General features: G+C 46.1%; 1 protein-coding gene and 1 pseudogene across 10 annotated transcripts in view; one reads left to right on the top strand and one right to left on the bottom strand.

Moving 5' to 3' along the window:
• Grip163 (gamma-tubulin complex component 6) overlaps positions 1-27,371 on the top strand; it is a 521,720-nt gene that overhangs the window by 406,592 nt on the left and 87,757 nt on the right. The gene's annotated exons all lie outside the window — the stretch shown is intronic.
• Positions 967-22,092, bottom strand: LOC139061398 (uncharacterized; annotated as a pseudogene).

Below are 27,371 nucleotides of genomic sequence, written 5' to 3'. Positions count from 1 at the left end.
TGAGCCGATGTTGGATGTTCAGACCTTTTAAGTCTCCCCTGCGGAAGCAACACACCTCTTTCGCCTCTGCTTCACATAGACAGAACCTCCAAAATGAGCCACCTGGAGGAAATTGGCAGTGACCTTTTCCTGTCCTTCTCTTCAATCTTCACCTTTTCATCTGTGCTGTCTTCTATTCCCTTTGCACTTCAAAATTTCCGGGCAGGAAGGGTTAACCTTGTGTAGGTAACCAACCTTTGGTATACAGTCGAATCCACTTATAACAATACCGGTTTTAACAATATATCAGTTATAACAACAGGAAGCTACTGCACCGTTAACTTGCGTATGTTTTCCGTGGTGAAATAACCCGCTTACTACAATGCCCCGATGCCGCATTATCAGTTATAACGATGAAGTCTGGCTGCTGGCTGTCCTAGCTGAAAGCTCGCGAAATGCGAAATCCTTGAAAAGAAAAAACGAAAACAAGAAATTCGAGCTGCTGCACAATAGGCCGCTGCTGCAAACAGCAACCACGCGCTCAATTTTCAGCCATCTACGCGCTGCTCTCTCCCATCGTCCTTCCACCCCTCCGAACATGAATGGGCTGCGCCCATAGCCCTACGCCGCCCCACCGTCCGAAACACTAATGGACCGTGCCAACTGAGCCACTCGCAGATTGCGCATATGTTGCTCTGTTGCTCGCTGGTCAGCGAGTTCTGTAAACAGCTTAATCGCTCGCGTTTGTTGGTTACGTTAAAATCATTCCTGGCCATGCGGTTTCTCAGCCTCGCTTGATTCACCATTGAAACGAAAGATGGCTGATCTGCCCGATGATCATTGGCAGTGCACGACATTGCTAGTGAAAAGAAAGCGCACGGCTATGGACTTGGAAACTAAGTGCTTCTAACCAATGAACCGATCGTGCTTGCATCAGATAGCAACGGCAGCGATGACGCAGTAGGGTAGGCTGCCTCAACATTGTCCTCACAGGAGGCCCGGCAGATGGCTCAGTCCCTCTAGGGCTTTGTTTTTGCGAGGAACCTTCCGCTGCACCACGTCGAGCACCTGGATGCATTGGAGAAGGATGTCGGCAAGCTTCACATAAAGCATGCAAGTCTGATGGACATAGGCTTTTCTCGTGCAAACCAGTGAGAAGTACATGGCAAGATGCCTGTGACGATCTCTCCTCAGCATTTCTTCTGGATTTCCCAAGCTGACAGGCTGCTGCGGCAGCCTTCTCGCAATGTTCAAAAGGTCCCTTTTGGGGCCACCAAAGCGATGCCTCAGCGGTGCTGGCATATTGCTTGCCACTTGTGACACCTCTTTGCAGTTGTTATAGCAGTTTTCAAGAGGTGTATGGTAGCGCGATTAAAAAACTGGGCAAAAGAAGACACACAGGGACACACACAGCGCTAACTGTGTGTGAATCTTTTAATCGTGCTACCGTACACCCCTTGAAGATGCATTACCAACAAGCCCACATTGCAACCCTTGTGAACGTTATAGCATTGCCATTCTTTCGGAGTGCCCAGGAAGGAGTTAAGCGCATGGACACCATGAGAAGCCGGATGGAGGAAGTTGGTAGGGAGGGGCACTGGCCTCCTCGCCAATATAGTTTTCTCACATCAGCTCTGCCATCCCCTTATTTTGATTTTTTCATTCAACCTGGCTATAGCAATTATCGGTTATAACAACAGAATTTTCGTGGCACTTGAATTTTGTTATATGTTATATGTTGAATATTGTTATAAGTGGGTTCGGCTGTGCCATATTTGGTTATAGTAGTGGCATCATCATCATCATCAGCCCATTCTATGTCCACTGCAAGACAAAGGCCTCTCTCTGCGATCTCCAATTGCCCCTGTCCTGTGCCAGCTGATTCCATATAGCGCCCGCGAATTTCCTAATTTCATCGCCCCACCTAGTCTTCTGCCGTCCTCGACTGCGCTTCCCTCCTCTTGGTACCCATTCTGTAACTCTAATGGTCCAACAGTTATCTTACCTGCGCACTACATGACCTGCCCAGCTCCATTTTTTTCTCTTAATGTCAATTAGAATATCAGCTGTACCCGTTTGCTCTCTGATCCAAACAGCTCACTTTCTGTCTCTTAACATTATGCCTAGCATTCTTCGTTTCTTACGGCTTTATTTATTTATTTATTTATTTATTTATTTATTTATTTATTTATTTCATAATACTGTGAGCCTTTCTCAGGCTATGACAGGAGTGGAATGAACAATAGGTAGTACAATAGGTTTGTTGTCCCGGAACAGGAATGAAAAGACACATAGCTTACATACATAATCAAATCAAAAGTGTGCAGAGCTCTAGAATCATACAATTCATGACCCATAAGCAAGAAAGCTATGGCTACAAACAGATTTACAAAAGGGACTGCTTTTCAAAGAAATATTCAACATTCGCAACAAACGCATCAAGTGACACATCATCAGGAAAAAATGAAAATTTGAATAAGTCACATCTAGCAGCAAATGGCTGTATGCACATGTCGTGGTTGATTCTTTTGGAGCGGTAGTGAGGTGGCTTTAGGTGCGCATCTTTAGTTATGCTTATACAAGCATGATATAACAGGAAAAGAAATTTCATACATGCAGTTGGTCGTCGATATTCTAACGTCGAGTTGCTAGCCCTTTTACGGATAAGTGTCACGCTATCGTAGCAGGAGTAACAGGAACAAATAAAACGGACTGCTAGGCTGAATTCTTTCAAATTTCATTTTCTGATAAGTCTGATGGGGGTTCCAAACTATGGAGCTGTACTCAAGAATGGGTCTTACTAGAGTCTTATAGACTTTAGTTTTACATGCGGGGATGCAGCTGACAATTTTCGTCGGATGAATCCAAGTTGGTGGTATGCTTTTGTACTTATGTTATCTATGTGGTTATCTATGTGAGATTCGCAACTCAATTTTTCAGTAAATGTTACCCTCAAGTATTTTACTCCATTATTACGTGTCACAGCAGATCCTGATAAAAGGTAAGTAAAGTAGATGGGCGTTTTTTTTTTTTTTTGCTTGTTAAAGTGACAGATGACGTTTTGCTGACATTTATTTTCATATCCGAAGTTTTACACCAAGAATCAATGTTAGTGAGTGTTAAGTGCAAATTATTTTGGTCATCTTGTTAACAAACAACAGTGTACACAATGCAGTCGTCTTCAAATGATCTCAGTACAACATTTGGAGTGATACAGGAAAAAATGTCATTCATGTAGATTTAAAAAAGTGTAGGTCCTAATACTGATCCCTGTGGGACACCAGAGCAAACGTCTAGGCTATTGGATTTGGCATTTTTTAATTCGACGTATTAAGTACAGCCTGAGAGGCAAGCTGCAATCCAGGAAATTATGTTTGAATACCAATAACATAAAGCTTCTCAATTAATTTACGATGTGGGACAGAGCCAAAAGCCTTTGCAAAGTCAACGAACACTGCATCCACTTGCAAACCAGAGTTAATAGCTGCCGCAAAGTCGCATGTAATTTCAAGTAGTTGCGTAACTGTTGATAGTCCATTCCTAAAGCCGTGCTGGTTTACATATAAAAGTTGTTGCTTTCCATGTAGGCTATGACTGCTTTGTTAATTATATGCCCCATTAACTTGCAGCAAGAGCTGGTTAGTGATATAGGCCTATACATGCTTACTAAGAGACTATTCCCTTTTTTTTTAACACCAGGACCACTTTGGCACAAAGCCAGTCGGCGGGCACGGATGCTCTTTCTATGAATAAGGAGAAAATTTTTTGAAGAAGGGGAGGCAGTTGTTGTGCTTATCGTTTTAGAAAAGCATTGGGTGTTCCGTCGGGCCCAGGGGATTTCTTTTCATCAAGCTGTAGCAGTAAGTTAAGAATGCTGCATTCTGTTATGACAAGGTCAGGCATGTGGGAATGGTATTCTGCTTGATTGAATTCTCAGGCAGAAGCACGGGTGAACACAGACTGGAAATAGTGATTAAAAGTGTTCACGATACAGTTTGCGTCATCTGTAATGGCTCCGTCTATTTTCATTTGGTTGATCAAAGCCCCCGGTTTTGCCAGGTAACGCCAGAACTTTCTTGGCCCATGTGTCATAATATTGGTCAGTGTATTTGTGAAGAAATTGCTTCTTGCTGAAGAAATTTCTGCTCTGAGCATTTGCGAAAGCTCATTTGTAGCATTGACGTTGGCTTTCTTTATACACATTCTTTGTAACCTTCTTTTGAAGTGGATAATTCTGCGTGTAATCCAAGGTGTCTTCCTATTTACTCGCTTTTTTATTGATGGCATAAATGTTTCTTCACAGTACGCTACTATTCGTTTCAGCTTCAACCATAAGTCATTCACGTTTTCAAATCCCGACTGTAAAAGACTATGTAGCGTTTTTCAATGTAATCAATAACACTGACATCATCTGCCCTGCTGTAATCCTTGACAGATATACGAGATATACTGGGGATTTGGTTAGGACTGAAACTGAAGTTATCAAAAGTAAGTAAAATCACTCTATGGCCCGAGATGCCATTTTCAATACTAATATCAGGGTTAAGTGTCTTGGAAACAAAAGGAAGATCAAGAATTGAGCTTGCTTGCCCTTGTATACGTGTTGGCTCCCTAACAAGCTTGGTTAAAGAAAAACTAAACATAAGATTCAGAAGCATTTCACAACTACTGTGCTCGTTTCTGCCAATTGTCAGATTTCCCCAGTCAGTCCCTGTTAAGTTCCTCCGACTAAGACTCTCCGACTAAGATAAGCTTAGTACGCTCTTTAATTTTACGGCACAGAAAGTCGTGCAATTCAGCAAGATAGTCAGTTGGTGCATTTGGTCGTCGGTATATGCTGCCAATGAACCCTGACGTTCCATTGATAGTGATACTGCACCACATGCTCTCGTGATTGGGTATTCCTTCATCTTTATTATATGTAAGCCTTCTTTAATAGCAATGGCAACACCCCCTCCCCAGCTACTGCAGTCGAAACGAACGATAGAATAGGAATTGGGAAGCACCTCTGAATTGGAACGTGAGAATGCAGCCAGGTTTCGGTGATGACAATTATATCGGGGCTGTATACCAGCACTATTCCTTCAAATTTTTCGGTTTTATTGACAACACTCCTTGCATTCAAACATAATAGCGAGGGTTGAAGTGAATTTTGTCACGAGCTGGAGTGACTGTCTTCATAAGCCACACGGTTTTCGCGCTTCACGAGTGTCCTCTTATTTTCAGTGCTATTCCAGGCATACAGATCGCTGTTTATCCTCTTTTTATCAAATATTAGCTTGACCTTGTCTCCTCTGGTACGATTTTCTTGGGATGAATTCCATAGATTCCGGCGCATTTCCCATACTGCTGCTGATGAGAAGTCTTCTGAGATTGATATGTTTTCGCCTTGCAACTTGGAACAGTTTCAAAGAACAGACATTTTCTCAGTGAAATCGAAAAAACGAAGAATTACTGGGCGCTCACGTGCAATACGTTTCTTGCTGATACGATGAATCCTTTCAATAGATTTAACTTCAACTCCAAGAATGCCCTTGAAGATGTCATGTGTCATCCATTTTTCCAATGTTGCTGGACTTTCGTTGTCTCCCCCTTTAAGACCGTATATGATTAGATTGTTCTGACAACTTCTGTTTTCTAGGTCTTCTAATTTATTGCTTAACCAAGCCATCTCCCGATTCATAGTGTTAATAGCTTCCTCGCATTTTAGAACCTTTTTGTTATAAAGCTGGAGAGAAGCAAGATTTGTCTCTATTTCTGTAAGCCTGACTTGGACACTCTGCAGACCTGACTGTAACCGATGTTGTGATGTCTTAATTTCGGTAACAGCACTTAAAATCGCATCCAATTTGTCTTGTTCGAGCCCTGGGTTCTCTTTAACGTCATCACTAAGCTTTAGTAACACCAAAATAACACGAGATGGGTTGACACAACACTGGAACAAGCAGTGGGGACTCGGCAGCACCAGTAATCCAACACAGTTACTTCTAAAAGGACTACTACAAAGTTGTTTCTCACCAACCTGTACAAAGCAGAACGTGAAATTCAGCATCATGTGCCGTACAGTGCTGCCGAGCCCACTGAAAGGTGCGGCCGGTCAATCCATCTTTTTATGCTCTTCTGATGATGTGATTCACCTGGGTCGTGTGCAGAACCAGGGGTCCAGTTTAAGCAGCCCTGCGCAGTTGTTCTCTTGCAGTGGTGCTTTTGGTGGGAAAACGCACGCATCGGTAGTCGCCACGTGATTGTGCAGACACAATGCTGTAGGTGCCTCTGTACTTGGACGGGATGCGTAGTCAGTCGGTGGCAAGGAACAGCAATGGGCGGATACAGGCAGCCACAGGAACACCTGTGCAAAGCAGAACACGAAATTCAGCATCATATGCCGTACGGTGCCGCCGAGTCCACAGTCTTTCACTCTTTATCACGTTATAATTTTGAATATCCCTTATTTTCACCTTGTTGATCAGTTTTGACAGTTTCACGAATTCTATCTTATCTCTTGAGTTGGGCACTTTCATTCTTTCTAGTTTCTTTATTAGGTCCTTTGTTACTTGGAAGAGCTTGCCTACTGGTTGCCTTGGTGCCTTGCCTCCCACTTCAATTGCTGCCTCTGAAGTCAGTCTAGTTACGGTTTCATTAATTACCTCTATGTTATCTTCATCTCTCTGTTCTAAGGCTGCATATTTGTTTGCAAGTACCAGCCTCGATTTGTCTGCTTTTACCCTTACTGCCTCTAAGTTGACCTGTTTCTTCTTGACCAATTTTATTCTTTCTCACTTCAAATTGAGGTGAATCCTAGCCCTCACTAAATTATGATCACTGCACTTTACCTTACCTATCACTTCTACATCCTGCACTTTACTGGGATCGACAGAAAGTATGAAATCAATTTCATTTCTTGTTTCACCACAAGGGCTTTTCCAGGTCCACTTTCTGTTGCTACGCATCCTGAAAAAGGTGTTCATTATTCGCAGCTTCTTCCTTTCTGCAAATTCTACCAGCATCTCTGCTCTAGTGTTCCTAGAATCAACACCATAGTTGCCAATTGCTTGTTCAACAGCTTTCTTTTTCTGCACTTTCGCATTGAAGTCACCCATTACTACAGTATACTGAGTTTACACTTTTATCATCACTAATTCAACATCTTAATAAAGCTGATCGACTTCATCATCATCGTGAGTGGACGTTGGAGCGTAGGCTTGTACTACCTTTAATCTATACCTCTTATTAAGTTTGATTACGACTACTACTACCCTCTCATTAATACTGTAGAATTCATTAATGTTGCCCACCATGTCCTTATGGATTAGGAATCCTAGTACATATTGTTTCTTTTCTGGGAGACCTTCTAGCAGAGGACATGGCTCTTAGTCAGCACTGTATAGGCTTCACCAGTTCTTCTAATCTCACTAAGGCCAATGATATCGCAAACAATGTCTGATAGTTCCTCAAAGAGTCCTGCTAAGCTAGCCTCACTCAACAGAGTTTGGATTTTTAAGGACCCTGGGTCAATTTTCATCGGTGGCTGCCCGAGTCCAGAGATTCTCCGCACCCTCTGCTGCATTACATGTCCGACTGCCGGTTTGGTGAGGTGCTCTGCAGCTGGGGACTGAGGGCCATGGGTTAATTGTAGGAATCGTAAGGGAGGGAGTGGCTGAATACTGCACCAGGGAGGCCAATTACTGTTCTGGTGAGGCAGTGTCTTTGTTGAAGCTTAGTGGGCCTTCCTAATTTGGTTGTACCTGGATTAGTATAGCCCCACTCGCTCTCGGCACAATGTCAGGCATCACTCCAAGCCTGCAGATGTAGTGCACTGGAGGAGGTGAAATTCAAGCTCACCATAGTCAAAAAAAAAAGAAGATTCGAACTTCCGACTATGGCAACCGAGCATCCGACATAGCCCAGTCAAATAATCCCGTAGGCTGCGAAGCTACCTTATTGCCAAAAGTACAGCCCAGAGGGCCCTACAAGCCTAAAAGATCGGTTGATTTATCCGCTCTCTGCGGGTTTTGCTTATCGTCATAGGTTGCACGATATAGTGTCGTGCAAATATAGTACTGGCGTACAGCTGGCGTTTGCAGGACCTGTCCTTTCCAGGTCCTGCCCCATCCCTTCATTGGGCTCCATGGTGGGTGGCTGGTGTTGTTGTCAAACAATTCACCTTTACATATGGCAAGTTCATTCCCCCCACACCCTGATCGCCCTCAGAAACGAGGGCACACTGAAGAAGTTTTCAAGTTTTTTGGCTGAAATATTCACAATTTCCCACGATTTCATGTAATACATTCTGAGAAAAAAGATAGCGAGAATGATCTCACCTTTTCTGGTTGCAAAAACACTGACAAGCTTTTGGTCCAGGTTATAATGTCTCAAGTTGGCAAGCAGTGATCACTATCTGGAACTTCACAAAAAGGAGCAAGATGAAAAACTGTTCAATCTAGTAACATTCGGGGAGCTCCTAATGACACTGACACCGCACCGCACTATGAACACTACCGATGGAATCGTTTCCGATGCTGATCCGATGGAGCTGACTGAAGCTGAACTGCTAGAAGGCTGCAGTGATCAGACTGTGACCAATGTCAAGAGAATTAAGTTGAGGTGTGATGCCAAAGAGATTAAAACAAAGCATTTAATTCTAACTCATATCAAGTATGCTGCCTGAGACTATTGAGGCAAGGTACATAAAGATCCTGGTCAGACCATACATTCCTAATTCTCTCCGATACTTTAATTGCCGAAGATTTGGCCACAGTTTACAGAACTGCCAAGGCCACCTTATTTGCACTAAATGTAGTGCCCAAGAACACCTATCTGACAATTGCGAGAACACTCCACACTGTGTGAACTGTGATGGACAGCATGCCGCATACTCGTGTTCCTGCCCATCCTGGAAAAAGCAAAAAGAAATAGTAACAATCAAAGTCAAGGAAAACATATCGTTCAAAGAGGCTTGCAGGTGGGTAGCGTACCTGCCAAATAACAGCTTTGCCAAAGCAGTGCATCAGGGGGCAGCGCAACAACGGTTTACGGCTGCTGTCCGGCCCCCGCACATTGTGCTGGCAATGATGCCATCCGCCTCCCCTGGTGGTTACAGCTAACTCTGCACTGCTGTCTCGGAAGAAGGGGCCATTGACCTTAGGGCTGATGGCCTTAAGGGTCTTGTCCCCTGAGATGAAGCGTTCTCATCAAACAGACCACTCACAAGAGTGCATGTCCAACGCCTCTGAAGAGGTGATGGACACAACACCCACCCAGACGGCACCCTTAGTGCTGAAGGAACGGCGCGGATCTCTTGACCGCTAAAAAAGAGACAAACTTCATCACTTCGATTGTGTTTGCCGACGAAATAGAGAATGGGGCTGAATGTTTTGCCTCTGAAGCAGTGGGAATGGTTGGAAAGTCACTGGGTAACATCGACATTGATTCAGAGCTATCACAAGGTGACCAGGTAACACTGCGCAAGCTCTTGCTTGAATTCAAGGCATGTTGCGCAAGTTCGTCTAAGGTTCGCCAGAATTCAATAGCAAGGCACAGGATCATCACATGCAACGACGCACGGCTGGTACACCAACAGCCCTACCATGTGTCAGGGAAAGAATGCGAAATGATTAGTATGCAAGTAAAAGAGATGCTTAAAGACAGCGTTATCGAACCTTCCAAGAGCTCATGGTCGTCTCCGGTCATTCTTGTCAAAAAGAAAGACAGAACACTACGCTTCTTCTGCGTCGACTACCGGAAGCTCAACAATGTAACTAAAGAAGACGTGTACCCATTGCCATGTATCAACGATTCGTTAGGTAGAGTACGGCACGCCCAGTATTCTTCGTCACTCGATTTGAAAAGTGGATACTGGCAGATCGAGGTAGATAAAAGAGACCGCAAGAAAACTGCCTTTGTATCTCCCAACGTGCTTCCTTTCGTGCTTCCTTACGGCTTATGTTCAGCACCAGCTACGTTCCAATGAATTTAAATACTGTCCTCGCTGGACTGAAGTGGCAGACTTGTCTCGTGTATCTCAATGACATAGTAGTCTTTTCTGAAACATTTGAGCAACATCTTCATCGCCTGCAGAATGTGCTAGAAGTGATCTGATCGGCTGATATCACGCTTAAACCAGAAAGTGCCACTTTAGTTATGAAGAGCTCAAGTTTGTCAGACACGTCATAAGCGCTAGAGGAGCCCGACCCGATCCCGACAAGCTTGCCGTGGTAACTGCCTTTCCTCCTCCTGCTGACAAGAAGGCCATGCGGCGTTTGTGTGCATATTATCGACGTTTCATAAAAAATTTCTGGCATTCGCCTGGACAAATCAGCAGCAGGCAGCTTTTGCTGAACGACGACACGGTATGCAGTCAGCACTCTTCGTGGCACATTTGATGACGAAGCTGACACCGAGGTACATACTGACGCCATAACATCGGTCTAGGTGCGGTACTCATCCAGCATCAAGACAGCAATGAAAGAGTAATAGCTTATGCTAGCCGCTCACTGTCCTGTGCAGAGGCAAACTACTCTACCACAGAAAAAGAATGTCTCACGGTTGTGTGGGCGATCCCGAAGTTTCGCCCTTACCTCTATGGTCGTCCTTTCAAAGTGGTGACTGACCACCACACCCTATTTTGGTTGGCAAACATACGTGATCCTTCAAGACGACTGGCAAGGTGGAGCTTGCAGCTACAAGAATTTGACGTCACTATCGTTTACAAGTCCTGCCGCAAGCACGAAGACGCTGACACACTGTCGCGCGCACCCATTGAATCTGTCAGTCGAGAGTCAGAGGAAGATGATGGCAGCGTGACGACGCTGAAATTCGACCTATCATCGACCACTTAGAGGGCCTGCCAACAGCCATTCCACGCCACCTATGTCACGTACTGATGTCCTTCTGTCTGCGAGACAATGTGCTTTACAAGAAGAACGCCCATTCAAATGACCGAGCCTATCTCCTGGTGGTTCCAAAAGACTTGTAGGACGACATTCTTTTCACTTGCCATGACAAACCCACATATGGCCACTTAGGCTCCTCACAAACGCTTGCCTGAGTATGCGAGATGTATTACTGGCCCAGGCTTTCGGCAAGCGTCAAACAGTACGTTAAAGGCTGCCATGAATGTGAGCGACAAAAGTCACCGCCCACGAAGCCCGTCGGGTTATTGCAACCCGTCAAACCACCTCATAAGCCATTCGACCAAGTCGGTTTGGACTATCTTAGGCCTTTTCCTTTGTCAACCGACGGCAACAAGTGGGTGATTGTCGCAGCTGACTCTTTAACCTGCTATGCCATGACAGAGGCACTCCCACGAGCCATGGCTTCTGAGGTAGCGCAGTTTTTATGCGAAGCATATTACGAGAGCTCAACCCAGCTCCTCAGGCGCGGCGGTGTCGCCTTCAATACCACGTGACACCGTGACGTCACGACAGAGGAGAAACGAGGCTCCAACTCACGCCGTCGCTCGCGGCGTCGCCCCCCGCATCGGACGCGGTGAGCGTCGAGCAACGCAGCGTTCGGCGCGACAACGATTTATTCATGAAGTGCAACGCCGCAGACACCGACACCGACGACACCGGCTTTTCTGCGACACGAGCTCCCTAACGCTGTCGCGTTAAAATAAAGGCTAGTATGCTTCGCATCCTGGGCGTAACCTTAGCTAAGCCACAGCCATTTTTCATGTACCACATTGTCTTGCATCATGGTGCCCCGTTCACTGTAATCACAGACCCAGGGACAGCGTCCACAGCACAGCTCATGGACGAAACTCTTCAGTTGAGCAACACTTGGCATCGAAAGATTATTGCTTACCATCCACAGTCCAACGGACTTACAGAGCGCCTAAATAAGACCATCATGGACATCATTTCGATGTACATCGACATCCAGCACAACACAGGGGATCATATCTTGCCTTACGTGACCTTTGTGTATAATACTGCCGTACAAGAAACGACACGCTTTACACCATTTCGTCTCCTTTACATCCGCGAAGTTCAGACGATGCTGGACGCTATACTGCCGTGTCATGACGGTGAGCGCCTAACTACTGACGGCAAAGAATTTGCCCAGCACACTGAGGAAGCTCGCCAGCTTGCGCAGCTGCACATCGGTCAGCAGCAGCACACAGATGCACGGCGTTATATAACATCCGCCACAGACAAGTATGCTACAACCCCGGTGACCAAGTGTGGGTGTGGACTCCTGTTTGACACCGTGGCCTTAGTGAAAAGTTGCTCAGCCGGTATTTTGACCCATACAAAGTGCTGCGCCTAATTAGTGACGGGAACTACGAAGTCGTTCCAGACAGTGCAGCTCACACACGGTGTAGATAACCTAGTCCTCACATTGTTCATGTCGTCCGCATGAAGCTATATGTTCCGCGTTCGTGATTATTCATTCTTCATTTATTCATTTTTTTAAAATATTTGTGGTCATATGTGCAGCTAATGCAATTACCTCTGTTTCTTTAGACTCTGCACGTCACAATTCACCTCTGCTGTACTTGTTTCTCCTGTGGCGATCACTGTGTTCTTTGCACCAGCATCTGCCTTGACCACGTTTTCGTTTCCTTTACAATGCTTCTTAACCATCGAGCCAATTGTCTTTTCGAGGAAGGGGGGAAATACCACCTGTAGTGGTGGTGACAGTGCAAAGGAAGAGACAGGAAGACCAAGAAGAAAGAAGTGCGCTTGCTACCCCCACCCAGTCTATAGCCTGGTCCCGTCAACATTATTTTTCAGAAGCCAGCTGTCCCCATTAAACGTCGCCAGTCCTTCTTTTTGAGGCACGTGACAATATCCTTTAAAGAGGCACGCAGGCGGGTGTCCTGCCTGCCTAAGACTACCTTAGCCGATGTGGCGTGTCAAGGGACAGCATCACAACAGCTTCTGGCGGCTGCCCGTTCCACTCGCAGCGAACAGGTGGCACACGAACCAGCTCCTCCGCGGTTGCAGTTAACGCTACTCCGCCACCCTAGAGAGGTTCATCAACTTCTGGGTTGGTGGCCTCGAAGGTCTCTTCTCTGGAAAGGAGGCCCTTATGTCATACACAGCATAATGAATATCATGATAAATATCAGTAATGAATAATATCGCTATTATCGGCAAGTCTGCGGCAATAACATAGCCATGTTCACTTCGAGGGGACAGAAACAGAGATGGGCGTGCTTAACTGCCGGCGACATTGAAACATGTGGCGGGTATGCTGCAGAAACTGCGGCATTTGTCTTCACTACTATCCTAATACAGCACGTTTCCACTAAAGGTGGGCGAATATCTTAGCTGTGTTACAAGCATCGGCGTATGAATAGGGTACACTTCTAACATATCAGTGTGAACGTGGCTACTATCGTTGCCGCTCATGATTTGTGTCATGCCCACGAGTGCAGATGAGAAGAATGGAAAGGCGCCTTTATTGTTGTTGTTAACCACAACGATTATAAAGCCTACAAATGATAAAACCAAGGCAAGTTTTGTTGCAGCTTTTTTTTTTTCATGGGAGTCTGCAAAGTGATGAAAGAAATAAAATGGGGCATCTGCCTAAGAATGTTTGGTGCATGCAGACCACTTGGTATGTCTTGAAGAGTTATTCGCATAGCGTTCGACAGCATTCGACAGATGGTAAGCACGATCATCATTAGCTAGACTTGGCACACGACATATCGCTGTGGCAAGTTCTGGGTGCAATTATTACATGGGAAAGAAAAAAAAACGAATTTTGATGACAAAATTCAGGGTTGCAATCATTATGCCAGTGTGATCATTGTGCAAGTAAATACAATAACTAGCCAGATGGTACTATCAGATCCTAAGGAGTGGCGCAATTCTCGTGATCGCTTCAAAAAACACAAACTTCACATCACGCCACCTGGAAGGGGCATGTGAGCTAACTTTCATCTCTTAAAGGGACACTAAAGCATATATTAAGTCAAGCTAAAGTGATAGATTAGTGCTTAAGAATCTTTAAGGCATCAATATTATCGCAAACAGATAATCAAGAAACTGAGGTAAATGTAGTACATGATTAGCGACTCCCCCAGGACATTCAAGTACTTGCCTAATGACAAAAGCACTCCTCAGTTAAATTCTGTCACTAGTGCTCACCCACTCATTGCAAAAAACATTATTGTATTGTATTATAAGATGAAATAAAATGCTGCTTGTCCAGTTCTTTATAAATTTTAGAAAGAGGAACTCATTGAAGTTACCCTTGACGACGACGTGGATGGCTGAAAGGCTTTGTTTTTGCTGGACTCCTCGCCGCCCACGCTTTCGTGTTTCAGCAGTTTCATTATCGCGTAGTGCTGCACTGGTTTTGCTGGCTCGCGGAACTTGCACAAACTGCAAGTTGCAGAGAATTCGACTTCCATGTTATGTTGCGGGATGCCTGAATTGTCTGTGCCACTTGACCAAAAAGAAGCTGCAGCGGCAAATCCACCGCTCTGTCTTGGCTCGGTGCCACTGTCTGTCAGGCGCTGTTTTACTCACCAACGGCAGCAAAGGGTGGTGATGGCATATGCAGCATCACCACTCCTCCGGTTGGGTAGCAGGCGATTTGAATTTCGAAAAAGGCATTCAGACCCTTCTGATGCAATTTTCTCGTAAACTAAGTCCTTTCTTGGCACGAAACAAGCGTTGCGAGGTTTTTGGAATGGTACTTAAACAGTGCATGTCGACATGACTTATAATTTGTTTTTAGTGTCCCTTTAAACACACAGCACCAACACATTTGTCATCACGGAGACACAAATACTACAATGGAATGTTAGAGGACTCATTTATAACCTTCACGATATTAGAGAACTCATACACAAACATAATCCAAAGTTGCTTTATGTTCAAGAGACACATCTGAAACCTATGAACACTAATTATCTTAGCAACTACACCATCTTCCGGAAAGACCGTGATGAGGATAACACCTCCATCAGTGTAGCAATAGTAACTGACAAGTCTGTTGCTTGCCAACACCTCACCCTTCAGACGTTCCTTGAGGCAGTGTCAGTTGAGGCCATTTTTTTAATAAATTTGTCACTGTGTGTTCCATTTAATATATACCCCCGAACCATCATCTTGAAAAAACAGTCTTTTATAATCTCATTGATCAGCTTCCCGAGCCTTACATGCTCGTGGAAGATTTTAAATCTCACAACACGATGTGGGGAGATTCACGATGTGACACGAGAGGTCAACTCATTGAAAACTTCCTTTTAAACTGCAGTGCGTGCCTCTTTACGTGCGTGCCTACAGTGCGTGCCTCTTTAATAAGAAGGAATCAACATATTGTGATTCCCACCATAATTCACAATTGTCAGTGGGCCTGTCAATCAGCTCCTCTTCTATCTTCCCTGACTTAGAATGGTTTGTAATTAAAAATCCATTCAGAAGTGATCACTTCCCAGTAACGCTAACCTTGGTAACCCAACATGACTCACCTCCACATGCCCCTCGCTGCAAACAGGCCTCAGCTGACTGGGAATGTTTTAAGGAATCCACTTACTTATCACGAGATTTTATTAATAGTAGTTTTAGTATAGATCATGCTGTATCATTCTTTACTGCTTTTATCATTCACGTCGCAGAAAAGTTCATTCCTCAAACAAGTGGCACTTCACTCAAAAGACAGATCCCCTGTTGGAATGACGATTGTAGACAGGCATGAAGGAGACAAAATAAAGCTTGGGGCAAACTACGAGAATATCCTACAGCCAAAAATCTAATAGAACTTAAACAGGTTAAGTCCCAGGAAAGAAGGAGTCAACAACAGGCAAAGAGGGCAAGCTGGCAGAGGTTTCTCTCACATATAAATCTGTACACTCAAGAGGCTAAAGTATGGGACGGGCTGAGAAGGCTAAAGGGACACGAAATTTGTCCGTTGCTTCGAGTGAATGATGAAAGGAACTGCTTGGAACACCAAGCTTATGTTCTTGGCAAACACTTTGAGCGCATTTCAAGTTCCAGTCATTATCCCAAGGCATTCCTAAAGCACAAACAAATAGCAGAACATGAGGCCATCGACCGCAAATGCAGACAGAACGAATCCTATAACCTGCCTTTTAACATTGCCGTGTTGAGAGCCTCCTTGACTGCATGTCAGAGCTCTGCACCTGGACCTGACAGGATCATGTGCGACATGATTAAACACCTCCACAGTGATACTAAAATAACGCTACTCACACTTTTGAATGCTATATGGGCTACCAGGTTCCTTCCTACTGCATGGAAGGAATCCCTTATTGTTCCGATTCTGAAACGAGGCAATGACCCCACATTAGTAACAAGTTACCGCCCAATCGCCCTTGCAAGTTGTATTTGCAAACTTTTCAAAAAAATGATAAACTGTCACCTTTTACACTTCCTTGATTCATACAAAAGTCTTGATCCATATCAGTGCCGTTTTAGAGGACAGTCTACAAGCTACCATCTCGTGCGCATTGAAGCAAACATTCGCAACGCCTTCTTACATAAACAATACTTCTTATCCGTTTTTCTCTATATAGAAAAGGCGTACGATGAAACTTGGCGTTATAGAATCCTGTGTGACCTGTCTGCATTGGGCATTCACGGCAATATGCTAAACATTATAAAAAACTACTTACACAACATTATTTTTTGGGTGAAAATAGCTAATGCATTGTTAGAGGTTGGATTGCGCAACATTCTGACGAGACATACAGAAGAGAAACACACACCACATAGTGCTACTTGCAACTATAGTTTTATTCCCTTGTCAGTGGTATAAATACAGGAAGATACTCAAAGGGCGAGAGCAACAACAACAAAAAAAAAACTTCACAAACAGGGCTATCCACCAATGCCAAGCTGGCTTTGTCATGTGATCATTTTTACTGCACTTGACATTGCAAAAAAGGAACAAGGATAGAAAATTTCAGATTAGTGCGTGAGGAAATCAATTTCTTTTGCAGTAAGAGAGACAGATGGCATGCTTATGCACATACTTCCTACACATGCAATCTCAACAGCTTCAATTATCTCTCTTGTCATTTGTCTGCCGTCTTTGATCACACCCCGCAGGGGCGTCTGCGTCAGCAGGCGTTTGGTGTGTTGCGACACCACGGACCCGAGCACACGAGGGTTGGACCCTCCCGCGTGTAGCCGCGCGTGGCTTAGCCGTGTCTGGGGAAAAGGGGATCCTGGGGGTTGAGCCGATGCTGGGTGTTTGGACCTTTAAGGCCCCCCGGCGGAAGCAACACACCTCTTCGGCCTTGGCTTCACATAGACGGTGTGAGGCTTGGGCTGAACGCAGGAAGACTCGCATAGTAGGGTAACGGTTTAATGCGGGTTAAGGTTACATTTAACACACCGACTAATCACTCCAGCGGCAATGGCTTGACTGCCTCGCCCATCGCGGGCAAACAGCAAAAACAAGCGAGGCTTCCGGAAACGGAAGCAGGACAAGGTAGGTGACGATGTCGCTGCGGCTGCTTGTTGCGCAGGTCACGTTGCGCCATCTGTAGCCGCCCATACCAACTGCGCCAAGCACCATCACGTCACTCACATTCCACCCCCGTCCAGATGACCAAGTCCCTTGGTCTAACTTGGCGTCCATATAGTCACTCAAGCACGAAGACTCGCAAGTGACGGGGAAGGTGGCGCACACGCTGTTGGCGCTGAGGCTGTTTGGTGTATGGCAGTTTCATCATCAGGGACTGTAGTGGCGGATGTTTCCCCTTCAAGGCTAGACGAAAGATGTGCCACAGGAGATGACGGAGGTACATACAACTTAATTTGTGAAACATGCACAGTTCTTGGCTGGTTAAGCAGGCGAGCTGTCATTCCTGACACACGCAAAGACTTAAATGTGGATGCAGTCAACTGCTCAGTGAGACGGTAGAGCCCTCTAAAGCGCGGTGCCATTTTCTCGTGGGCCGCTGGCGCTTGACGTTTGATCCATACTAGGTCACCTACTGTGAAGCTATGAGAGCCATGGGTACTATCATAGTGGCGTTTGCGGGAGGCTTGAGCTGCTTCTGAATTGGCAGATGCCTCTGAACGTTGCGCTGTTACGTCAAGGACGCGCTCAACAAGGCCGGTTTGTTGGAGCGACCGTTGTTGCTGGAGAGGAACCTTAGGCACGTAGCTGAATAGTAACTGGAATGGCGGAAAGCTGGTGCTAGAATTCACCGAAGTGTTAACCGCAAAGGCTGCTTCATGGAGCTTTGCAGGCCATGATAAAGGTTCCAAAGCACATATTTTCCGTAATACTGTAAGTAATGTTCCATTGCTTCGTTCAACGAGGCCATTCCCTTCAGGTCGGTAGGCTGTTGAATAGTGCAGCTCAACGTTATGTAAATGCATGAACCGCTTGAACTCTGTCGACTCAAAGGCTGACCCATGGTCTGAGAGACAGAGTCAGGTGCACCATAGCAATAAAATACTCTATGCAAAGTCTGAATAACTTCGCGTGCCGAGGTTGACGGAACGGCTCCTGGAGCAATAAAGCGAGTTGCAAAATCAATCACGTTCAGTATCTACCGTGATGAGTTGCTGGGAGGCATAGTTATGTGGTCGATAGCAATGCTCGAGAATGGAACATCTGAAGTTGGCATTTTGCCAAGAAAACCAACACTTCTTGAGGTTGGACGGTTATACTGCTGGCAGCATTGGCAGGATGACACGTAGCTCTTGACTGCCTTTTCCATATCTGGCCACCAGTAGCGGTCTTGCACTTTGTGTAAAGTCCGCTTGATGTCGAAGTGACCTGCACCATCATGTAGTGCCTGGAGAATGGCGGGACGCAATGACGATGGCGCTACAACAGCATATGTTCCTGAAGGTGTGCGATGGTATAGCACGTTGTCGATTAGGTTGAACTCTGCCGGGGCATCTCCATTAGCAAGGCTTTGAAGAATTGCACTGCATTCGGGGTCTTTTTCTTGAGCGGTAACCAGCGCTTGAGCGGAGTGTGTGACTGCACACGAAAGTCTCGACAAATGGTCAGCTACAACATTCTGCCGTCCAGGCAAATGTATGACCGAGAAGTCAAATTCAACCAAGTCCATGAGCATGGAAGTAAATCTGCGAGATGGTTTCACACACTTCGTCAAGCAAGCAACAGTCCAGTTATCTGTAACTAGGGCGAACTTGATTCCGATTAGATACTGACGAAATTTCACTGTTATTGCCCAATGTACTGCGATGCCTTCCCACACATTACTGTGAAGCTTGCGTTCGTCTAGCGTCAGGGATCGGCTAGCATAAGCAATAACACGTTCTTTGCCATCCTGATATTGTGACAACACTGCTCCTATGACTTCGCCAGAAGCATCAGTGGTTACTGTTGTTGCTGCATATTGATTGAAATGAGCAAGTAGTGGTGGCTTTGTACGGGCTGAGCGAATAGCTTGGAAGGCACTTTCGCATTCTGGGGACCACAGAAATGTGGACGACTTGACAAGGGCTTGAAGAGGGGCTACCACTTTAGCGAAGCCCTTGATGAATCGACGGTAAAAGCTGGCTGTCTGTATCCAGGAAAGGACTTCCTTTTGGTTTCGGGGAGTTGCGATACGGTACATGGCAGCTGCTCTTTCTGGATCCGGGCAATGGCCTTCGCTTGAAATGATGAACCCAAGAAATTTGATGCAAGCGAGGCCGAAGGAACATTTCTCAAGTGAGGCCTTAAGTCCACTGGTATGCAGCAACTGGAGGGCCTCTTCCATCACGTCTGCAAATGTGGCGAATGACTCTGCATATATGAGGATGTCATCGAGATATACTCGTATGCTGCATTTATCCGGGTGAGGCTGAAGGTCTTGGTATACCAGTTGCATGGCTCGCTGAAATGTGGACGGCGCATTCTTTAATCCGAATGGCATTCGGGTCCACATGTAAGTTCTGTGGTGGGTGATGAATGCGGTTTTCTCATAGTCCTGGGGTCTCAGGCTGACTTGCCAGTAGGCGCACTTAATGTCCATTGTGGCGAAGTAGGCGCAGCCAGCGATGTCCTGAATGATGTCATCCACCAGAGGTAGGGGGTGCACAACCTTGATCGTACGTTCATTAAGTGGAATGTAATTCACACACAAGCGTTTCTTTCCACTGCGAGACACCACAACGACTGGGAATGCCCACGGGCCAGATGCAGGGAGGATGATATTTTGAGCAAGAAGCTTTTTAATTTGCCTTTCGAGGCATTGCCTGTCTTCTAGCGTATATCTGTAAGGGCTGCGGCTGTACGGCACGGTATTGAGCAGCAAATCAATGCGATGTTGAGTGTCGGTAAAATGATCGATGTCATCTTCGTGGCGAGAAAAGACTGCATTGTTCTTGGCCAGTATGTCAGCAATGGCAGTTTGCTGTTCAGGGGAGAGCTGGCTGCCTAGGCTGGCTGGTGGAAGTTCGGGGTGTATGGTCACAGGCACCGTAGTGCAGACTTCTAGTGTGGCAGTGCTGCTTTCCAGCGGCACTGTCTTCGCCACCAAAACTTGCAGGGAGGCTCTTCTGGCGAAGGTAAGGGTTCTCGTTGTAGACAGTCTTGTGATGCTGCTTCTGCCGACGCAAAAAGTTTTGAGCGGGCTAAAATGACGGCATTGGCCATTCGCGGGACCAGACGCTGAGTGGCTAGAAGCGTTACACCCGTGGCTGGATGTTGTAGCTGAGTGGGCTCTGGTTGCTGGAAGATCAAGCGAGCTCGTGCTGCCAAAAACCAGTCTTCACCCAGAATAAGGGGTAGGACGTTGTTCTCCAAAACTGCTGCCTCAACCACACCAGTGATAGGGCCAATAGTTATCTTAAGGAGGGCGGTCCCAACTGGTAGCGCTGTACCTCCTCCAACGACGGCAAGAGGAAAATTAGTCCATGGCAAGATCATTGCGGAAGGTAGGATGGCTTTAGAAATCAATGTCACGTTCGAGCCAGAGTCCGGATATGCTTCATGTTCTCCGACTCCTGCAATAGACGCCGTGAAAAATGGACATTGATGTTGGGAGCCTTCAAGTTTTTCAGGCATACTGTGAAAAGCCCATGGCTGTTGAGCATCAGAGATGGTTGACGGTGGTGCCCTGTTACTACGCGAGGGACATGCCGACACCAAATGCCCTAACTCTTTGCACTTGTAACAGGTTGCTTGTGCGATGTCTTGGCCGCTCCGGAATGCTGGGGCCCCATACTGCGCAGAAATGGCTTCGTATCTTCGTTCCTGTTGTTCCTTAGGCAACTCTGAAATGCGCTGCCTTGGCTGTGCTGTTGTAGCTGTTGGCGGAGCTGGTGGCTGATAGTTATATTGCTGACGTCCTGAATTGCCACTTTGAAATGAACGAGGGGGTGGCTTCTGTGGAAGCAGCGGCTGTTTTACGCTTGCCCTGTCATGGGCACGTTGACTGCACTTGTCTAGGCTTGTGCACGTAGACATGAAGTCACGCACTGTTAACGGCCTATTAGCCGCGATGGCCGCAATGACATGTGGTTCTTGAAGACCTTGTAGTAGGTAATCGAACTTCTGGGCGTCGGTAAGCGTGACGGGGCAGCTTTCAACCACACGCAGCTTTGCGTAAGCGTACTCTTGTAGGCTCTCGCCTGGGCCCTGTCTGATCTTTATGACGCATTCCTGCCATTCGATGAGAGTCAGCTCCGATGAAAATGTTTCCTTCAGGGCGGCGCTCCATGTTTCCCAGATTGAATGGCGATTTCCAAAAGCCAGGTGCCAATTACGAGCTGTGCCTTTCAGTTTACTTGCGGCAATGAGACGGGTGGTGGCGTCGTCCCATGCGGCAAGCTGCTGTACCCGGCGGACGTCATTGAGCCAGACATTAAAATTTTGTGCTGGAGACTGATCGAAGTAGGCAATCGATGACGACAGGTCTGGCAGTGTGGTAACTGTAGTCGAGGGGCGTGGCAGCTGTTGAAACAGAAGTGCCAGACTTTCGAGCGTCACGGTATCAAGGGTCAAACCTGAGTTGCCGGCGGTACCCGCCCTCTCCACGCTTGACTGTGGCGTTGCTTCACGACGTTGGTGAATGTCGGCTTCGAGGCACTGAATGAGCTCTTCCTTAGAGCCGGTGCTCTCTAACTCGCGTCGGGCCAATTCATCGCGGTTAAGGTCGACTCCGAGCCGCGACATGGTCGTTGAGTCAAGCTCCTCCTAAATAATTCCTGGCATGATGCACCGCAAAGCGAGGCTGGGCGCACGGGAGACTAGGCGAGTGAGCGCTAAGCCACAGGTTATGCGCGGGATTCAAGTTAGTTCGGGCTAGTTGTGAACATTCACGGCACTCTTCATCTGACGGCCGTGCTTTTCTTCTGATGCGGAGTGAACACAGACGAGCGGTAAAATGGCAGAAGTATCTTCAGGCGTGAGTCTTCGGCGGCGTGAGGGCGCGACTACAATGACGAATGCGGCTGAAGAGGCGTACTGACCGTCGTTCTTGCGCTGCCGTGGCTGAATGGCTTGGCAGAGGTTCGGGGTCGACTGCGCCAGATGTGAGGCTTGGGCTGAACGCAGGAAGACTCGCATAGTGGGGTAACGGTTTAATGCGGGTTAAGGTTACATTTAACACACCGACTGATCACTCCAGCGGCAATGGCTTGACTGCCTCGCCCATCGCGGGCAAACAGCAAAAACAAGCAAGGCTTCCGGAAACGGAAGCAGGACAAGGTAGGTGACGATGTCGCTGCAGCTGCTTGTTGCGCAGGTCACGTTGCGCCATCTGTAGCCGCCCATACCAACTGCGCCAAGCACCATCATGTCACTCACAACGGCACCTCCAGACTGACCCACCTGGAGGAAATCGGCAGTCGCCTTTTCCTGTCCTCCTCTCCAATCTTCGTCTTTCTCTCCCACTTTCCCATTTTTCCTGTCTTCTCTTCGCTTCTTATTACTTCCGTATTTCCTGGCGGCAAGGGTTAACCGTGTGTGATATATTCAACCTTGGGTATATACATTAGGTTATAGTGGTGCCGCATAGCTGGCGTCTGCAGGTTTCTTGGAACCTGTAGCGTCCCCTTGTTGGGCTCCGTGGTGGGTGGCTACCACCGCCACCGAATTTTGAAACCATCCAATGGCAGAAGCATTCCCGCGACTTTCAGATCGGCCTCTGAAAAGAGGTCGCACCGAAGCAACTTTTCAGTTCTTTTTAAAACCAAGCCAAGACACATTTGCGAAATACCGTGTTCTTCATAGTGAAGGCAACACCACCGTTAGAAAACTGTCACCATTCATAGTATCGAAATGCCTAGCAAATACAATTGGAGCTGGCTACAAAGCCTCGAAGATGGCTAGCGGAGACCTCCTCCTTGAACTAACCAAAAAAGATCAACTTGAAAAACTCGCTGAACTGACCACTATTGGTGACATCAAAGTGACAATCTCTCCACATCTCTCACTCAACACTAGCAGGGGAGTTATATCTGAAGAAGACTTCTTGAACCTCAACGACGAAGAGCTCCTCGAAGGATTTCAGGAGCAAAATGTAATTAAAGTCCAGAGAATCGCACTACGACGAAATGACCAACAGATTCCGACAAAACATGTGATTTTGACATTTGGTAGTAGCACTGTCCCTAGTTCACTCGACGTAGGATATTTGAAAATCAACGTCAGACCGTACATACCCTACCCAAGGCGCTGTTTCAAGTGCCAGAGGTTCGGGCATGCATCTCAATCATGCAGAGGAAAGGAAACGTGCGCGAAGTGTAGTGGCAATGACCATCCATCTGACAACTGCAATGCTCCCGCACAATGTGTCAATTGCAAGGGCGATCATCCTGCTTACTCGCGGAGCTGCCCTTGCTGGAAAAGAGAAAAAGAAATAATTGCAATCACAGTAAAGGAAAAGATTTCATTCTATGAAGCGAGGAAAAGGCTAGGGCACTTACCTCAAGCAAGCTATGCCAGTGTGAAGCGGCAGGGGGCAGCGCCACACCGGTCTCAGGAATCTACAGGGTCCACGTGTGGTACTCCTGTAGAAACCCCAATTGCCCCCTTGGTGGCTGCAGCCAGTGCCGCTCCACCAGCAACGAATACGGGCCCGCAGATAACAGTGCCGCAGGGCCCGAAGTTGAAGCGTACCCCACGGCTCGAGACGCGCGTCTCGGCGCCTGGCTCTCGATCCTCCAGTGCCTCGGAAAAGGCGATGGAGGTCGATCTAAAAACCCCGGCGTCATTGACGCCAAAAGACCCGCGCTCCTTGGAGCGCACACAGAAGGAGAAACATATTTTAACTTCCGTGAGAAAGGGAAAGGTAACCTGAACGGTTACCGCCCTTCATAAGAGTAATCAGCTTTTAAATAATGTCACCTACAATTTGTAAGCTCACACACATAAGTATTTTTTCCCAATTCCAATAAGATGGCTTTTATCATTCATTAGAACTGCAGAGGTCTAATTCACAATCTAGGTGACATCAAAGACATCATAAATAAATTATCACCAGTAGCATTCTGCCTTCAAGAAACGAACCTGGGACCCAAACATACACATTTTCTTAAAGGTTTTACTGTCATAAGAAAGGACCGCAAGCACTCCAGCCTTCTATCAGGAGGTGTCGCTATTATCGTCCAAGGCGGCGTCCCCACACGGAACGTTTCACTACAAACTGCGTTTGAGGCAGTAGCCGTCACTGTTTTAACTTTTAAGACTGTCACCATATGTTCGTTGTACATCCCTCCCCACACCCATTTCACAACTCGAGACATGGAAAATTTAATTAGCCAGCTGCCGAAGCCTTTTGTTTTAGTTGGAGATTTTAATGCTCATTGCACTCTTTGGGGCAGCGATAAGAATGACCCAAGAGGACAACTTATCGAAGATTTCATTTTGACAAACAACATCTGTCTTTTAAATTCAGGTGCGCCAACTCATTTTTCATCGAGTTCACGCAATTTTAGCTGCCTGGACTTAGCATTTTGCTCTCCGGACATTTTTACAGATTTTAAATGGGATGTACTCGAGACTTCATATGGCAGTGATAATCTACCTGCCATAGTCAAACTCACCTCAACGCTACCCATTATATCCTACAAACCACGCCAATGGAAGTTACAAATGGCAGACTGGGCTGTTTTTACAGAAAGTGCCAGGCTGGAGGAGCTTATTTTAACAAACTGAAGCATTGACGAAATTAATGAAAAATTTACTAACTGTATTATTTTTGCAGCTGAAAAGGCCATTCCACAATCTTCTGGCGTTTTCCGCAAAAAGCTAAATCCTTGGTGGACACACGAGTGTACCATAGCAAAAAAGCTGCAAAATAAGGCCTGGGGAATCTTACGCAGGTACCCAACACATAACAACTTTTTAAATTTTAAACAAGCCAAAGCGAAGGCTCGATACATTCGGAGACAGGCAGAAAAATCTTCCTGGCAAAAATATGTATCAACAATTAATAGCACCGTCACATCCAAAAGGATGTGGGAACAGGTCAGGAAGTTTAAGGGGACTACACACCATACACGATACCCATACTCACACCTTCAGGCACTCAGACAACACTACAAGAACAAGCGAATATACTTGGGGAACACTTCTATAACGTCTCTAGCTCGGCTAATTATACAACCAGATTCTTAAATTACAAACTATCTGTAGAAAAACAGAAACTACCAACTACTTGTACATCAAGGGACGAATACAACGCTCCATTTACGTTACAAGAGCTTAACAGGGTTCTCTGTGCTGGCAAAAAACTGCAGTAGGTCCTGACCGGATCCATTATTCTATGCTCGCACACCTGTCCCAAGCATCCATAGATGCTCTCCTTAAATTTTTTAACAAAGTATTTGAATCCGGAAGCATGCCAAAATGTTGGAAAAATGCAATAGTTGTGCCTTTTTTAAAAACAGGAAAATCCCCCACATCCCCGAGCAGCGTTCGACCCATTGCCCTGACAAGTTGTTTGGCAAAATCGTACGAGAGTGTCGTAAATGCGAGGTTAACCTTCACGCTTGATAAACGGAACTCCATCGATTTTCACCAGTGTGGCTATAAGAAAGGGTGTTCAACGACAGACCACCTCGTCCGACTTGAACACGACATACGTGAAGCATTTTTATACAAACAGCACTGCCTGGCGGTGTTCTTTGACCCAAAGAAAGCGTACGACACCACGTGGAGATTTGGAATCTTACGTGACCTCGCCACGTTAGGAATCCGTGGCAAAATGCTAAACTGTCTGGCTGATTTTATGTCCAACAGAACATTCCAAATCCGTCTAGGCACTGTGCTCTCGCGCACATTTATCCAAGAAAACGGTGTGCCACAAGGTTGCGTACTTAGCACAACACTCTTTATAGTAAAAATGAATTCTGTTAACAAAGTCATCCCCCCCTCAGTAATGCACTCCATATACGTTGATGATCTGCAAATAGCGTGCCGCGGCTCAAACTTACGAACATGTGAAAGGCAACTCCAGATAACAATAAATAAACTAATGGAGTGGGCAAAGAAAAATGGCTTCCGCTTCTCTACTCAGAAAACTGTTACAGGGCTATTTTCGCAAAAACGAGGGTTGTACTTAGACCCGGATTTAAAATTGAATGATGTCGCGCTGCCCTTAAAACAAGAATATAAATTCTTGGGAGTAACCTTTAACAAAAAACTAAACTTCCTTGCCCACATTAAAGCACTAAAAATTAAGGCAAATAAAGCATTGAATATCCTCGAAGTGTTATCTCATAAGCACTGGAGTTCCGACCGAACGTGTCTTTTACGTATTTACTGGTCTCTTGTTCGTAGCCTTTTAGACTACGGCTCCATTGTTTACGGTTCAGCCAGACAGTCCTATATCCAACGACTTGATCCAGCACATAACCTTGGATTGCGACTGGCAAGTGGTGCCTACAGAACGTCACCTATTCAAAGTTTATATCTTGAGTGTAATGAACCCTCATTACACCAGCGCAGAGCATTACTCACATTCTCTTATGTACTCAGAATTCAGTCATCACCGCAACACATATGCTACAACATCGTCACACAGTGCAACTCACGCCTACACTACACAAATAAACCAAACATGATTAGGCCACTTGTACTCCGGTATGAGCAATACTGCCGGGATTATGAAATTCCCCACGACGTCCTCCAGGTTGCCAAGAAACCAGAACGTTTGGCCCCGTGGTACGATTTCACGCAGTTGTGCGACTGGACATTAACACATTTAAGGAAAAGAGACACTCCACACGAACACATTATACAGGAATTCCGTGCTTTTCAGCACCAATATCAAAATCACATGCAATTCTATACGGATGGCTCCAAAACAAAAGAACACGTGGGTGTAGGGGCCGTAACAGAAAATTGGGAAACAAGTATTCGTATATCAAAACATACTTCGGTTTTCACTGCTGAAGTTTATGCTGTATGGGTCGTAGTTAAAAAGATTATCACTGGCAAGCACAAAAACACACTCATATACACTGATTCCTTAAGTACACTGAAGG

Source organism: Dermacentor albipictus, chromosome 6 (assembly GCF_038994185.2).
Source record: "Dermacentor albipictus isolate Rhodes 1998 colony chromosome 6, USDA_Dalb.pri_finalv2, whole genome shotgun sequence".
NCBI lineage: Eukaryota > Metazoa > Arthropoda > Arachnida > Ixodida > Ixodidae > Dermacentor > Dermacentor albipictus.
This window is presented reverse-complemented; position numbering and strand designations above follow the sequence as displayed.